Source organism: Pelodiscus sinensis, chromosome 7 (assembly GCF_052426305.1).
Source record: "Pelodiscus sinensis isolate ZL-2025 chromosome 7, ASM5242630v1, whole genome shotgun sequence".
NCBI classification, from domain to species: Eukaryota; Metazoa; Chordata; order Testudines; family Trionychidae; genus Pelodiscus; species Pelodiscus sinensis.
Genome location: NC_143058.1, coordinates 17,715,660 through 17,729,110, shown reverse-complemented (window position 1 = coordinate 17,729,110; position 13,451 = coordinate 17,715,660). Strand labels below are relative to the sequence as shown.

General features: G+C 41.1%; 1 protein-coding gene across 10 annotated transcripts in view; it reads left to right on the top strand.

The window, feature by feature from the left end:
* Nucleotides 1-13,451, top strand: part of NCKAP5 (NCK associated protein 5) — a 659,073-nt gene that overhangs the window by 475,828 nt on the left and 169,794 nt on the right. The window lies entirely within an intron of this gene.

The following is a 13,451-nucleotide window of genomic DNA, read 5'->3' as shown; positions in this document are numbered from 1 at the left end:
CTGTTCTAGAGGTTCATCAAAGGCTGTCTTCATTTTTATGGAATTTTTCTGTTCTGGAGTTCAAACATGTCTCCACTCTGCTCTGTGTGCAGTGTTCTCACTCCCCAGCAATAACCAGACTGCTTTTGACTTTTATTTACATGCTCAGTAAACCCATCCTCTCAGGAAAGTCCATTGGCTATTGCTTAGCATTGTCCTGAAAGATTTTGTCATTGCATTTTATTTCATAACATATTAGTTACTACTGTCTCTTATGAGAATAAATGAAGTTACGTTCTTCATTTTCATTTAGACAATGACAATTTTTCCTAAAATCCAATCTATATTATCACAAAAAGCAATTATTTTATTAGGTGTCTAAATTTCCATAAAACAAATCCAAGCTCGAAGGACACTATGATGTTATTTAATCAGTCCTGTTTTCAATTTTAAAAAGCAATTGTTCACTTATTTTAAGACAAACCAATATATTTATCACAGACATTAAAATAACAGTGACTATTTCCCGAAAATAATATTTGTTTTGAGATAAACTTACATAATTTCAATAGCTTGTCTTAAATATCTACTATACTTAGTTTTTTAGACAGAATTTGACAATGTCACCAAAGGCTCTTAAGCTAAATAAGCTGTCAATGGAATAAGAAGGAAAGACCTCTCATGGATTGATAATTCATTAAAAGGAAACAAAGGGTGGGAGTACATGGTGAATTTTCAGAATGGGGGGAGGTAGAGAGAGATGTCTCCCAGAGGTTTGTTCTGGGACCAACCCGATACAACATGTTCATAAATGATCTGGAAAAAGGGGGTAAACAATGAGATGGCAAAATTTGCATATGATACAAACTTCTCAAGTTAGTTAAGTCCCAAGCAAACCATGAAAAGCTGCAAAAGGTTCTCCAAAAATTGGGGGACTGGGCAATAAAATGGCAAATGAGATTTAATATTGATAAAGGCAAAGTACTGCACATTGGATAACACAACTATACATATAAAATGATGGAGTATAATTTAAAGATCTTAGAATAATTGTGGATAGTTCTCTGAAAACATCCACTCAATGCACAGTGGCAGTCAAAAAAGCAAACAGAATGTTGGGAATCATTAAGAAAGGGATAGAAAACATGACATAAGATATCATATTACACAGCACCACAGTCAACCTGTAGAACTCCTTGCCAGAGGATGCAGTGAAAGCTAGTATTTTAACAGGGTTCAAGAAAGAGTTAGATTCATGGAGGTTAGGTCCATCAGTGGTTATTAGCCAGGATGGGTAGGAATAGTATCCTTGGCCTCTGTTTCTCTGGAGGTGGGTGACAGAGGAGGGATCACGTGAGGATTATCTGTTGTGATCCCTCCCTCTGGGGCATCTAATATTGTCCACTGTTGGCAGACAGGATACTGGGTTAGATGGACCTTTGGTCTGACCCAGTGTGGCTGTTATGTACATCTCTATAAATCCATGTTACACCCGCATCTTTGAATACGACATGCAGACATGGTTGTCCCGTCTCAAAAAATATAAATTGGAATTGGAAGACTTACCAAAAAGCGCAACAAAAATGATTAACAGTATGGATCTGCTTTCATATAAGGATAGATTAATGAGACTGGGACTTTTCAGCTTGGAAAAGAGGAGACAAGGAGAGATATGATAGAGGTCTATAAATCATGCCTGGTGTGGAGAAAATGAATAAAAAAGAGTTATTTGCTCCTTCCCATACACAAGAACTAGAGTTTTTCACACAATGGACAGTCAACGTGTGGAACTCCTTGCCTAGAGGATGTTCAACAGGATTCAAAAACAAGCTAGATAAATTCATGTACTATTAGCCAGGATGGGCAGGAATAGTGTCTCTACCCTCTGTTTGTCAGAAGCTGGGAATGGGCAACAGGGGATGGATCACCTGTTCTGTTCATTCCCTCTGGAGAACCTGGCAATGGCCACTGTCAGAAGACTGAGCTAAATGGATCTTAGATCTGACCCAGTATGACCGTTTTTGTATTCCCTCCACAAGAAACACAGGGTATGCATAAAATGATGAAAATTTCTTTTGTTAACAACCAATGTGCCCTGCTGGTGACCTCTTATGAGCAGGGCTATTTCCCAGTTGGTGGCCTATCTGAGTGAGCAGTAGTATGATCGATCCTAGATATATATTACGTTGCACAGTATTTCACACATTGATTTATTTGTGTTCTCTTGTACACATTTCCCCCCTGGACCAATTGATTAATCATTGATATTGCTCTTGAACTGCGTTTGGAATTAAGACAACGGCAACATTTTCTCGTAGTCAATAATAATGTTTATATATTTGGCTTCCCCGGGATTGATTCAGACATGGTAAAGTGGGTGTAATTCTACTGACTGTAGTAGAGTTGCATGTAGTTACCACTAGTCTGAGTTTTGCCCATTTTTGTGGTTAGTTATATAAATCAGACAACAGGCTGTATTCTGTTCTTCTTTTCATAGGTATATCTCATGTGAAATCAGCAGAAAAAGCTCACAGAATTTAGCCTAAGATATATGTGATTAGAGCTAAGCACACAATTCAAAACACTTCATTTTCTTTACTCAGTTTCTGAATTAGTCACAGATAGTTTGAGAAATCTGTGAACAATCTCATTCTTTTAAATTAGTCATAAAATTCCACAGCAATTATGTTTGCCTGAGCTTTGTTGCTAGTTTTTACAAGGAGGCATCTCACAATGTTGGTTAGTTACACGGTATCAAGTGGCGGCAATTTTGTTCCATAGTTGCATCCCTGACATGTAACAATCTCAGCAGGAAATGGGGATCTTTCTGTCACCTGTGCAATTCAAAATTTGTATTGGGTCCTTCAGCACTGGGCATGTTAAATAAAAAAAGATTTTTATTGTGCTACTGTACTGATTAAAAATGGCTTTAAAATAAACATTATTTGCACTCACCTGGTTTCCTTTTTATGCATTTTGTGTAATATTGTTGCATGTTTTCTATTTTCTGTTAATGGTAAAGTCACAATGTTTAACCCTGTTTAATGTTTAATGCTTAAACCCAATGTTTAAGCTTTTGAAAATTCTCTTTTTAAACAATTTCTTACAGAAGGCTTAGGGATTGGCTCTCAGTTTCAAAGGAGAATGCCATTCTGTTTTTTAAATAGAGATTTCTATCCTGTTTGCCCTGTCTTTCAGTTGAGTTTATGGGAAGTTTCCTTGACATTGGTAATGACTCCATAGGGGCAAGTAAGAACTCCGGTAAGTAAGAACTCTGACTGAAGGTTCCAGCTGCATCAGGTGTCCCCTAGGAATGGTTTAGTATAGCCATGGCGTGATGAAATATTAGATCACTTCTAGGTCTACCTCTGCCCAGCAAGGGCATCCATTCCTTTTGAAGGCAGCACAGATTGTAAAGGATGCCAAATTCCATCTGGTTTTGTTCTGATATGAGTGAAGTAAAATTGCACTGAAACAGCAACTTCATTTTTAATTTAACCTTTTGTGTATCTTGATGTAAACAGAGTGACTTTACAGGATGTTATTTGCCATGTATTGTGCCTGTAAAAAGAACAATAGATGAGATTTAAAGCTTTCAGGGAAAGAAAGACATTTGTTATAGGAGTTTTATTTCATTTGGCAGCAAGTAAACAATACTTTGCTGGTTCAGTTTTAAGAAGTTAGCTGTTGGCTAAGAAAAAATTACATCACATTATGTGATATTGTATCCTATCTGTTGCACAATGGACCAATTACCTGCCATGCTTGGTTGTGAGTTGTGATTTTTTTTGTTAACTCCTCACCTGAAGGGGAGAGGAACGCAAATGAAATCCCTGAGAAGAAGGTCATTTTGAAATCCCTGGGGGCAGTTGACTTATGGATGCACTTCTGTGGAATTGAATAAAATGAAATTGCAGCTAACGCTGCCTTTTAGGAACAAAACAATACCTCTGTGTGGTTAAATATAGAGAAACACATGTTATAAGTTCCTTTTAGGAATTGTGAAAACAGTTGCCATTAACAGCCTAAATTATGAGGAAAGACAATATTTTTATAGTGCAGATTAGAACAAAGTATGTACATTGTAGAGGGAGGAAAGTAAATAGATTTTAGTTTTCAATAAAAAATGTATCATTTTGTGATACAATTAAAGAATAATACTTGTACTCTTTCCCTCCTCCACTACAACAGATGCCCAAGGGGTTCTTGGAGCAAAACAAACAAATTGGGAAACTAAAAGAAGCAGGGATTACCTGACACTCAAGCAGTCTTTCTAGATCAGCACTTTGGGCTTAATATACATGGATCCATGTATTGCCCCTCCTAGGGTGTGATGCTGCTCTTTCTGAAGCTGGGTTGTGAATCTTCAGGATCATTGAGGCTTGTTGCTGTCTCTTTTTCAGTGGACCTGTCTCAGGCGGTGTCTACACTACGGGGTTTTTCCGGGATACAGAGGTATCCCGGAAAAACTGCGCCTTGTCCAATGAAAGCGTCTGCTCTTCTGCTTTTTTTTTTTTTTTTTTTTTTTGGCAGAAGAGCAAACATGCTTTTTTGGAAGCCCTCCTCCCACGAGGAATAGGGCTCTTCCAAAAGAGGAGGCTTTTCCGAAATTTGACCCAGTGTAGATGGAAAAAGGTACGCAAATTGTGGAGTGCAATTTGTATACCTTTTTCTGATAGATCAGTGTAGCCTAGACATAGCCTCAGCTGTCTGAGCAGCTTTCTCCCTGTTCGCCATGCCTTCTTGTGGCAGCTTTTCCTTTTTAAACTCCCCACTCTCCAAGCCATAGTGGTAGTGCTGAAGAGAGCTAGAGGAGCTTGTTAGTTACTTTACCCGTGCAAGGGTAAAACCTTCACAGGGTTTTATTTTGTTTTTCACCTCAGCCATTTTTCTTTAAGCTGAGCATGTGAAATTTAGGCACCAAACCTATAATAAGCTTCACCATTTACTGACCCAATCACATAAATGGAGTTACACCTGGGCACGGAGTGCAATTTGTGTGCAGCCAGTTGGAGCATCAGGGCCATAGCCATGTCTGATTATTATTCTGAAGATATTTTATTGTATTAAAGCACATTGTGGATTACTTAAAAAGTCATTTTTTTGACGTTTTATGGAATAATTTTTTGAAACACATTTTCCATTCATTTTAATGATGATTTAGATTTTTGAATTGTACTGAAATGTTCTATTCAGGAATATGATTTAATCTACAAAACTTTAAGGGACAGAGTTAAAACTGACACATAGGGCAATTAAAGTTGTATGATGTAGAAACACTTAAACTTCCTATTACTATATTGCAATACTTTATTTCTATTTGCTGTAATTGACATTGCCATGAAAAATAAAATTGTATTTCTCATTGTAATAGTCTTTAGGATGTCATAAATTGGTAAGATTATTAATTGTATGTTTATTCTGAAAAATCTCAAAAAGAACAGTGGTAAAATATTCAATACCAATCCCATCAGAGTAAAGTAAGCAACAAATTAATTTTCATAAGTAAATCTTGAAATGCTGACTGTTCAGTTTTAAGTAGAAGAGTATTTTGCTAGTAGAGGATGAATAGCTAAGGAGATCATAGAATGCGGAGAGATGAATAGAACATGTCACAGATGACAGCCCTGTGCTCATTACTACAGAAGTTTGAGAGATAGGATGTTATAACTTGATTCCAACATGAGATCTCTCTCTCATTCCAAACACCCGTACCATGCTTAACTTTAAGTACATGAATAATTTCTCTCAAGTTATCAATTTAAAAAAAATCATACAAAATGGTACTTTCAAAAAACAAAATTGTTTATTTGGCACACACATCATGTTCAGAAAAGTTTTAAGCGTCCGATCTGAAGCCCATTGAGGTTATGGGATGATTTCCAATTGACCTTAGTGAATTTTGCATCATAAGTCTTAATGGGATTACTAGAGTTCATTAGAAAATGGAATTTCCATCCCAAACACATTCACATATTTCAAAATTTCTTTAAACCCTGACTGGAATGAAAAATTGAAGTTTTGAAATTTACCATAGATAAAAAGTTTCATAATAGTTTGTTATTCATCAAAATGATCTCAACAAAATGTTTTGTTTAGATGTCAAAATGTTTTATTTTGATCATGTTGAAACATTAAAATAGATTCAATAACATACATATACATATAGATGTGTATATATAATAAGAAATAAAAGCTATGTTCCAGTGAATTCTTTGATTTTGACAAAACTGCATTTTCTGACAGAAAAGCCTTGATAGAAAATTTTTCAACCAGCTCTACTTATCTCTGTGCATATTGATAGAAAGCTGCCAAACAGTCACAGTGAACACTTTAGTGAGTTACAGTAAAATTGGACTCAGGAATTTTCTCTGAAGATTTCGTTGTTTGAAGCAGAGAAAAAGCTTTAAAGCAAATGCAACTAGCCAAACAAATAAATAAGCCTGTAGACCAAAATGACAAAAAAAAATCCCTGTTTCAGTGGTGAATGAAGTAAATCCTCTGTGTGTTTCTATGAGAGTGTGTGTATGTATATTTAACATAATATGCAAGTGTGTGTGGTAGGAACAGAGAGAGAGACAAAATGTTCTTAAATATGTGTCATGTTGGCATTAGGATTGTATTGCTTATTTGTGGCCTTTCATTAGTTCATCACAATTAAAATTTCAGTATTGCTGAACTGATTAATTTTATTCTTTGAGAAAGGTGAAAATATTGGTTATACTAGGTAGGAGAGGCAAAATAAATAAGAAAATAAGAATGGCCATACTGGGTCAGACCAAAGATCCATCTAGCCCAGTATCCTGTCTTCTGACAGGGCACAATACCAGATGCCTCAGAGGGAATGAGCAGAACAAGTAATCTCCCATTCCCAGCCCTGAGAAACAGAGGCTAGGGAGACCATCCCAGACCATCTTGGCTAATAGCCATTGATGGCAAATACACCAAGATGAGATGCTATATTGGATTCCAATTGTCAAGTGTGTCATTATAATATCAACTCATTTACAGGATTGAGCAAGGAGATGGGAGAAGTGCTTAGCAATTTTCAGAGCAGGATTGCCAAACCCAAGAGAATGAATTTAAGAAAACAAAGATACACCAGTAATTTGTATTGCCTTTTTGGAGTGAAAGGCACAAATGTACCCTTGCTGGAACATTCCCATTTTTGCCCTGGATTTGTGTTTTGACACCACTGCCTGTAGCATCGTGTCCTGAATAGAACAAGAAATATATGTGGTTATTCCATGTGGTGGGTGGTACTATAAATAATAAGAAAGCATTCTCTTGGACTTGACTACATCATTTTCCTTATTAGCTGTGGGCCCTCTCTTTAGGCAATGTCACATCTTTGAAATTTTGTTAGATCTGTGACCCCTAGAGATAGCGCATGCAATTTACAGTATTGTTGGTTTGTCCTTTCTTATATCCAATTTATCGTCACTGTTCTCTCTGCCAACAGTACACTGTTTGACCATCCCCAAAATTATGGATTAGTGGCATCTTTTACGTTTGTCATATAGAGATATAAAATTGTATCCTACAATGTTTATATGTGTGGTATATTGAAAGTACATTATAGCATGGGTATATACAAACAGTATATGCAAGAGATTCTGAAATTTTCCATTCACCAGAATTTCCTAAAAAATGACTATTAGTGATGCGTCTGTTTATAGCCTTAGAAATTATTTGCTGGAAGATAAGTCTTGGGTTATAGTGCATTCTGTTTTGCTAGAGCCTCTTTCTAACCTTCTTTTAAAATGTCAGTTCCAGACATTTCTATGGTATCAGGAAGGAAAATGTTGAAGGATTTAAAGGCTTGTTGTTCTTAACTTCCATATAGTCAACAGAAATAAGGAAGAACATTGTGAATCTTCAGCCAGTTAAAAATATGAGGCCATAACTGCTCTTGAAAAATCTCAAGAAATCTCTGCAAAGATATTTTGCAAAAAAATGGATTTATATTATCTATTTAAGAAGCAGCCTCATCTTTAGTAATGTGCGAAACTCATTTGGGGTTGTTTGGCTTAGCTTTGTGCAGGTCAGTTGTTTATCCAAAATAAGTAGAGCTGATGGTCAAGTTATCCCACCCATTCACCGGTTTGCAAAAATAAATGAACAATGACAAAACAAGGCAGAACTTCGACCTCAGCCCAAAAATAAAAATGTATATAAATATACTGAGACATTTTGAGAAGTTCAATTCAAATCTAAGTCCTGCCTGATTTTTATTTTTATTTTTGCTAACTGGTGAATGAATGAGATAATTTGACTTCATAATTTAAATCAAGCATTATTTGTTGTTCTTGGTAGCACTTAGAACTACATGGATCATGAAAACTATGCTACCTCTGTTGGTCCCTAAGGGCAGTCCACCATAGATGAGTAAAGGCATATTGGCAGGGCAAAAGGTGAGGGTAACAACTTTCCCTGTTCTTTTGCTGCCTTGGGGATAAACAGGGGACTTCCTTTCTCCAATCCAGTCACTACCCAACTACTTGCTCCCCTTCCCTTTTCTGCCTCTGTATCGGAGGGTATGTCTACACTATAGCGCTAATTCGAACTAACTTAGTTCGAATTAGTTAATTCAAACTAAGCTAATTTGATCTAATGCATCTAGAACTAAAAACTAGTTCGATTTAGCGTTTTCCTAATTCGAACTAGCATGTCCACATTAAGTGGACCCTGAACTGGGGTTAAGGATGGCCGGAAGCAGTGCCGGCAGGGCATCAGATGAGGACTTAGAGCGTGGAGCTGCTGTCTTAGGCTAGCCGAGGGCTGTGCTTAAAGGGACCCGACCCCCACCCCGGATAGACAGTTCTCAGGGGTTCCCCGCTTGCAAAGCAGTCCTGGCTTGGAGTGCCCTGAGTGCCCACACTGGGCTCATCACAGCACTCGGCCATCAGACCGGCTGCACTTGCCGCAGGCTGCCATGTGGGGAGAGGGGGCAAATGAGGGGCTGCAGGAGAGCTTCCACCCCCAGAAGCCCGCAGAGCCAGCCCAGTCCTCCCCATCGGGGGCTCGTACCCCATTCCTCCCTCACCTCCTTCCACTTACCCCTCCCTAGCCCCCCTTCCTGATGTACAAAATAAAGGACATGTGTGGTCAAAAATAGAATTTCTCTTTATTGAACAAAAACTGGGAAAAGGAGGTAGGAGAGGGGAAGAGAGAGGGTGGGAGAGGGGAGGGCAACTACAATGATCAGAGGTTTGGAAGAGGTCCCATATGAAGAGAGGCTAAAGAGACTGGGACTTTTCAGTTTAGAAAAGAGGAGACTGAGGGGGGGGATAGGATAGAGGTCTATAAAAGCATGAGTGGGGTGGAGAGGGTGCATCAAGAAAAGTTCTTCATTAGTTCCCATAATAGAAGGACTAAAGGACACCAAAGGAAAGGAATGGGTAGCAGGCTTCAAACTAGTAATAGAAAGTTGTTCTTCACAAAGCAAAGAGTCAATCTGTGGAACTCCTTGCTGCAGGAGTCTGTGAAGGCTAGAACTATAACAGAGTTTAAAGAGAAGTGAGATAAAGTGATGGAGGTTGGGTCAATGGAGTGGTATTAGCCAGGGGGTAGGAGTGGTGTCCCTTCCCAAAGTTGATGGAAGGCTGGAGAGGGATGGCATGAGACAAATGGCTTGGTCACTGTCGTCGGTCCATCCCCTCCAGGGTCCCTAGTGTTGGCCACTGTCGGCAGACAGGCTACTGGGCTAGATGGACCTTTGGTCTGACCCAGTATGGCCATTGTAAGCTCAGGGCTCAGGGTTGGGGGTCTCAGTGGACCACCTTGATTTTCATGCACACCTGCTCCTGGGTGGCCAGGCTGGCAGCTCTCCTGCCCTAGATGGCTACTTTCCTGTGCTTAGTGCGGAGGTCATGGACGAGGTCCACGATGTCCGCACTAGACCAGGTGGGTGCCCGCCTCTTGCGGTCCCGGGCAAGCTCCCGGGAGCCGCCAGCCTGGTCCCGGGGAGAGGGGGAGGGCTGGGGGCCATCAGGTGGCTGGCTCGAGCCGTGCCAGGTGCAGGGTCTGCTGGCTGGGTGCTGGCAGGCTTGCACCTGGCACGGGCACCGTAGCCAGCCCATGCCCCTATAAGGGATCCGGGTCCGGGAGGGGGTCAATAGAGATTCCCTGGTGTTGGCCAGAGTGGCCACCAGGGAAAGCTGGGGAGGGCTAGCCTCCCACTAGTATGCATTAAGGGGCTACACACCACTTAATTCGAACTAGTAAGTTCGAACTAGGCTTAGTCCTCGTAGAATGAGGTTTACCTAGTTCGAACTAAGCGCTCCGCTAGTTCGAATTAAGTTCGAACTAGCGGAGCGCTAGTGTAGCGCCTATCAAAGTTAATTCGAACTAACATCTGTTAGTTCGAATTAACTTTGTAGTGTAGACATACCCAGAGGCAGCAAGTAGGAGGGACAGGAACTGTTACAGAGGGGGAGCCATGGTGTTTCCTCCTCACCCCACACTGCTGCCTCTATCAGGCAAAGCTGCCTCTGCCCATGGCCAGCTCCAGCAGCAGCCCCTGTCTGCGGAATGGGAGGGTCCCAGCTCCCTGCTGAGACCCCCCACAGATGAGCAAGCCCATCTCAGTCCTGACTGTCACTGATCAAGGACTACTACAGCTCTGCATTTTAAATATAGTAAGAGCTGCCGAACTCCTACTACATTTAAAATAGAGAGCTACAGCGGTTCCGGTTCTGTCTCAGCTCATGCCGGTCAGGGACTTACTCCCACTGCAGCTCTGCAGTTTAAATGTAGTAGTCCAGAGCCATAGGGGGGTAGTTCTTGGACCAGCGTGAGCCAGCTCAGAGTGCCTTCCCATATCGACTAATCGTGTAGTCAATACAAATTGTATCGACTACACAATTAGTCAGTTACCTGCCACTTAACATCCTTAGTCCCTCCTCTGGCCTGTGCACAGGAATTTCTGTGGGGGATGGGTTTTTTTGTAAATGCGGATCTCAACTTTTTTTTAAATATAAGGGAATTCAAAACAGTCATACAATGACCATGCATAAGAGAGGTTAATTAAAAATTGGAGTGGAAACAGTGATTGGTAAAATGATTTTGTTATAACATGCTAAAAATGTACATAATAATAAAGGTTTTATAGAAAATACTTTCTGGGATCACAGTGGGCAGCATGTCTGCCATGGCTGCCTGCTCCCTCAGCCGCCTCTACCTGCTGCTGTTTCACCACTGGGTGAATGTGGGTGGGGTTTCCAGCCAGCAGGGCTGGTCCCGGGCCATTCCTCTTGGGGTAGGGGGGCTCCGTTCCCCTATCCCTGCCGAGCTGCCACCATCTCCCCGCAACATAGCGCTCTTCCGTCCCTCTAACGGAGCCCCCTCATGCTTACTTGGGAGACTATGGGGGGTGCATTATCACCCTTACCCACTCTCTCCCCCCGAGCCTGCTTCCCCAATCCAGTGGTGCTTCCTTTATGGATTACATAGGGAGAGAGAAAGGAAGGAATGATTTGGAGCATCTGTCAGCCCCTCTAATAGTTCTTTCCTTTCTTAAAGGAGCATCTCCAGCTGAGTTTCAGGAGACAAAAAGTCTGTGTGGATGGGAACACCAAGATGTTTCTTTTTTAAGATGTAACTTTTTGGCTCATGTCCTTTTTCCTGTTAGTTAATAACCACTTAAAGCAGGTGATGGCCAATGTGGCCTGTTACACCTGGCTGAGATGTCAGCTTCTCTTTCACCTCTGAGGAACTGGTTTGTCCTCCCTCCAGACTTGGAGTATATTTTAGTAACAACATACAGAAGAATCTTACAACTTTAAGTTGTCCAATGTAAAGGGTATATACAGGGGTACAGACTGTCACACTCAGGCTGTGTCTAGACTACATGCCTCTGTTGTCAGAGGCATGTAGATTAGACACATAGGCAAAGGCAAATGAAGCCGCGATTTAAATGATCGCAGCTTCATTTACATTATATGGCTGCCGCGCTGAGCCAACAAACAGCTGATCAGCTGTTTGTCCGCTCAGCGCGTTAGTCTGGATGCTCCCCTGCCGACATCAAAGCCCTTTGTCGGCAACCCCTTTATTCCTCGTGGGATGAGGTTTACCGGGGCTGCCGACAAAGGGCTTTGATGTCGGCAGGGGAGCGTCCAGACTAGTGCGCTGAGTGGACAAACAGCTGATCAGCTGTTTGTCGGCTCAGCGCGGCAGCCATGTAAATGTAAATGAAGCCGTAAATGTAAATGAAGTCTAAACTACATGCCTGACGACAGAGGCATGTAGTTTAGACATACCCTCAGAGATTTAAGGGCAAAGCAGAACTTTCTCCAGTGCCATTGTGGCATCAGGCAAATGAACTGAAAGCCAGGAGACTGTCTCTCCTGTCATCTCAATGTTCTTGTTACTGGTACCCAGATAGTGTTGTAGGGAAGGAGGAAATTGGCTGACTTGAATGCATTGGGCAAATATTAGAGCCATGGAGAGGGGAAGGGTGGAATCAGCCAATAAGTGAGGGGCATAATATGGGCAGAGATAGACTGAGGGTAGGAAGCTGATTGGGGGAGAGTTATAGACAGGCAGTGAGAGAGGGGGTGAATAGATTTAGAGCTGAACCCAGACAGAATATAGGGGGAAGAATGAGAGACAGTACAAGTATGTTAATTTTGCACAGTCAAAGGTAAGGAAATTCCAGTGTTAATATTGTCTTTGCAACTTCAATATGATCTCCTTATGTATTAGAGTGGCCTTTAATTATATGAACACATATTGTTATTTCTGTTGAACTCCTTCTTGTTTCAAAGTAGAGGCAGTCCCTGGGTTATGTACAAGATAGGGACTGTAGGTTTGTTCTTAAGTTGAATTTGTATGTAAGTCAGAACTGATACATATTGTAGGGGAAACTCTAGCCAAACATTTCTCCACAGCCCAGTTTTATTCTCCCATACCTCACTTCCCTCAGTCCTTTATTCTCAAGTTGAGGTGTCTGCTGAGAAAAGCTGCTCCGCGTCTCCCTGGTCTGCTGGGGGTGGGGAGGTGGCACTAGCTTCGTGTCTCCCTGGTCTGCTGGGGGGAAGCAGCTAGGGCGGGGTTGCCTCACCCCGTTTGTAAGTAGGGATCCGATGTAAGTCGGATCCATGTAACCCAGGGACTGCCTGTATAGGCTAAGCAGTGCTTATGGAATTAATTAAGGTTGGGTACTGAGTGAAGCTTTTGCTTGTAGGATCCCTGTCTCATTTGTTGCAGAAGTTGGAAGCTGCATGGTGAATGAGGGTGGGGAATGAAGGAAGAGAAAGAATGGTCTTGTGTCAGTTGAACAACACTCTGGAGACACAGTAATAGCACTATAACTCCTAATATTGAAGCAGTTATATCAGTATAATTGGAACCATGGAACCAGCAAAACTTATACCAGTACAAACAGTTCTACATTGGTGTAAATACCAGCGGGCTTTTATTCGCATAGTTTTATCATTAAAAATATCATGCCATTAACTATCATAACTATG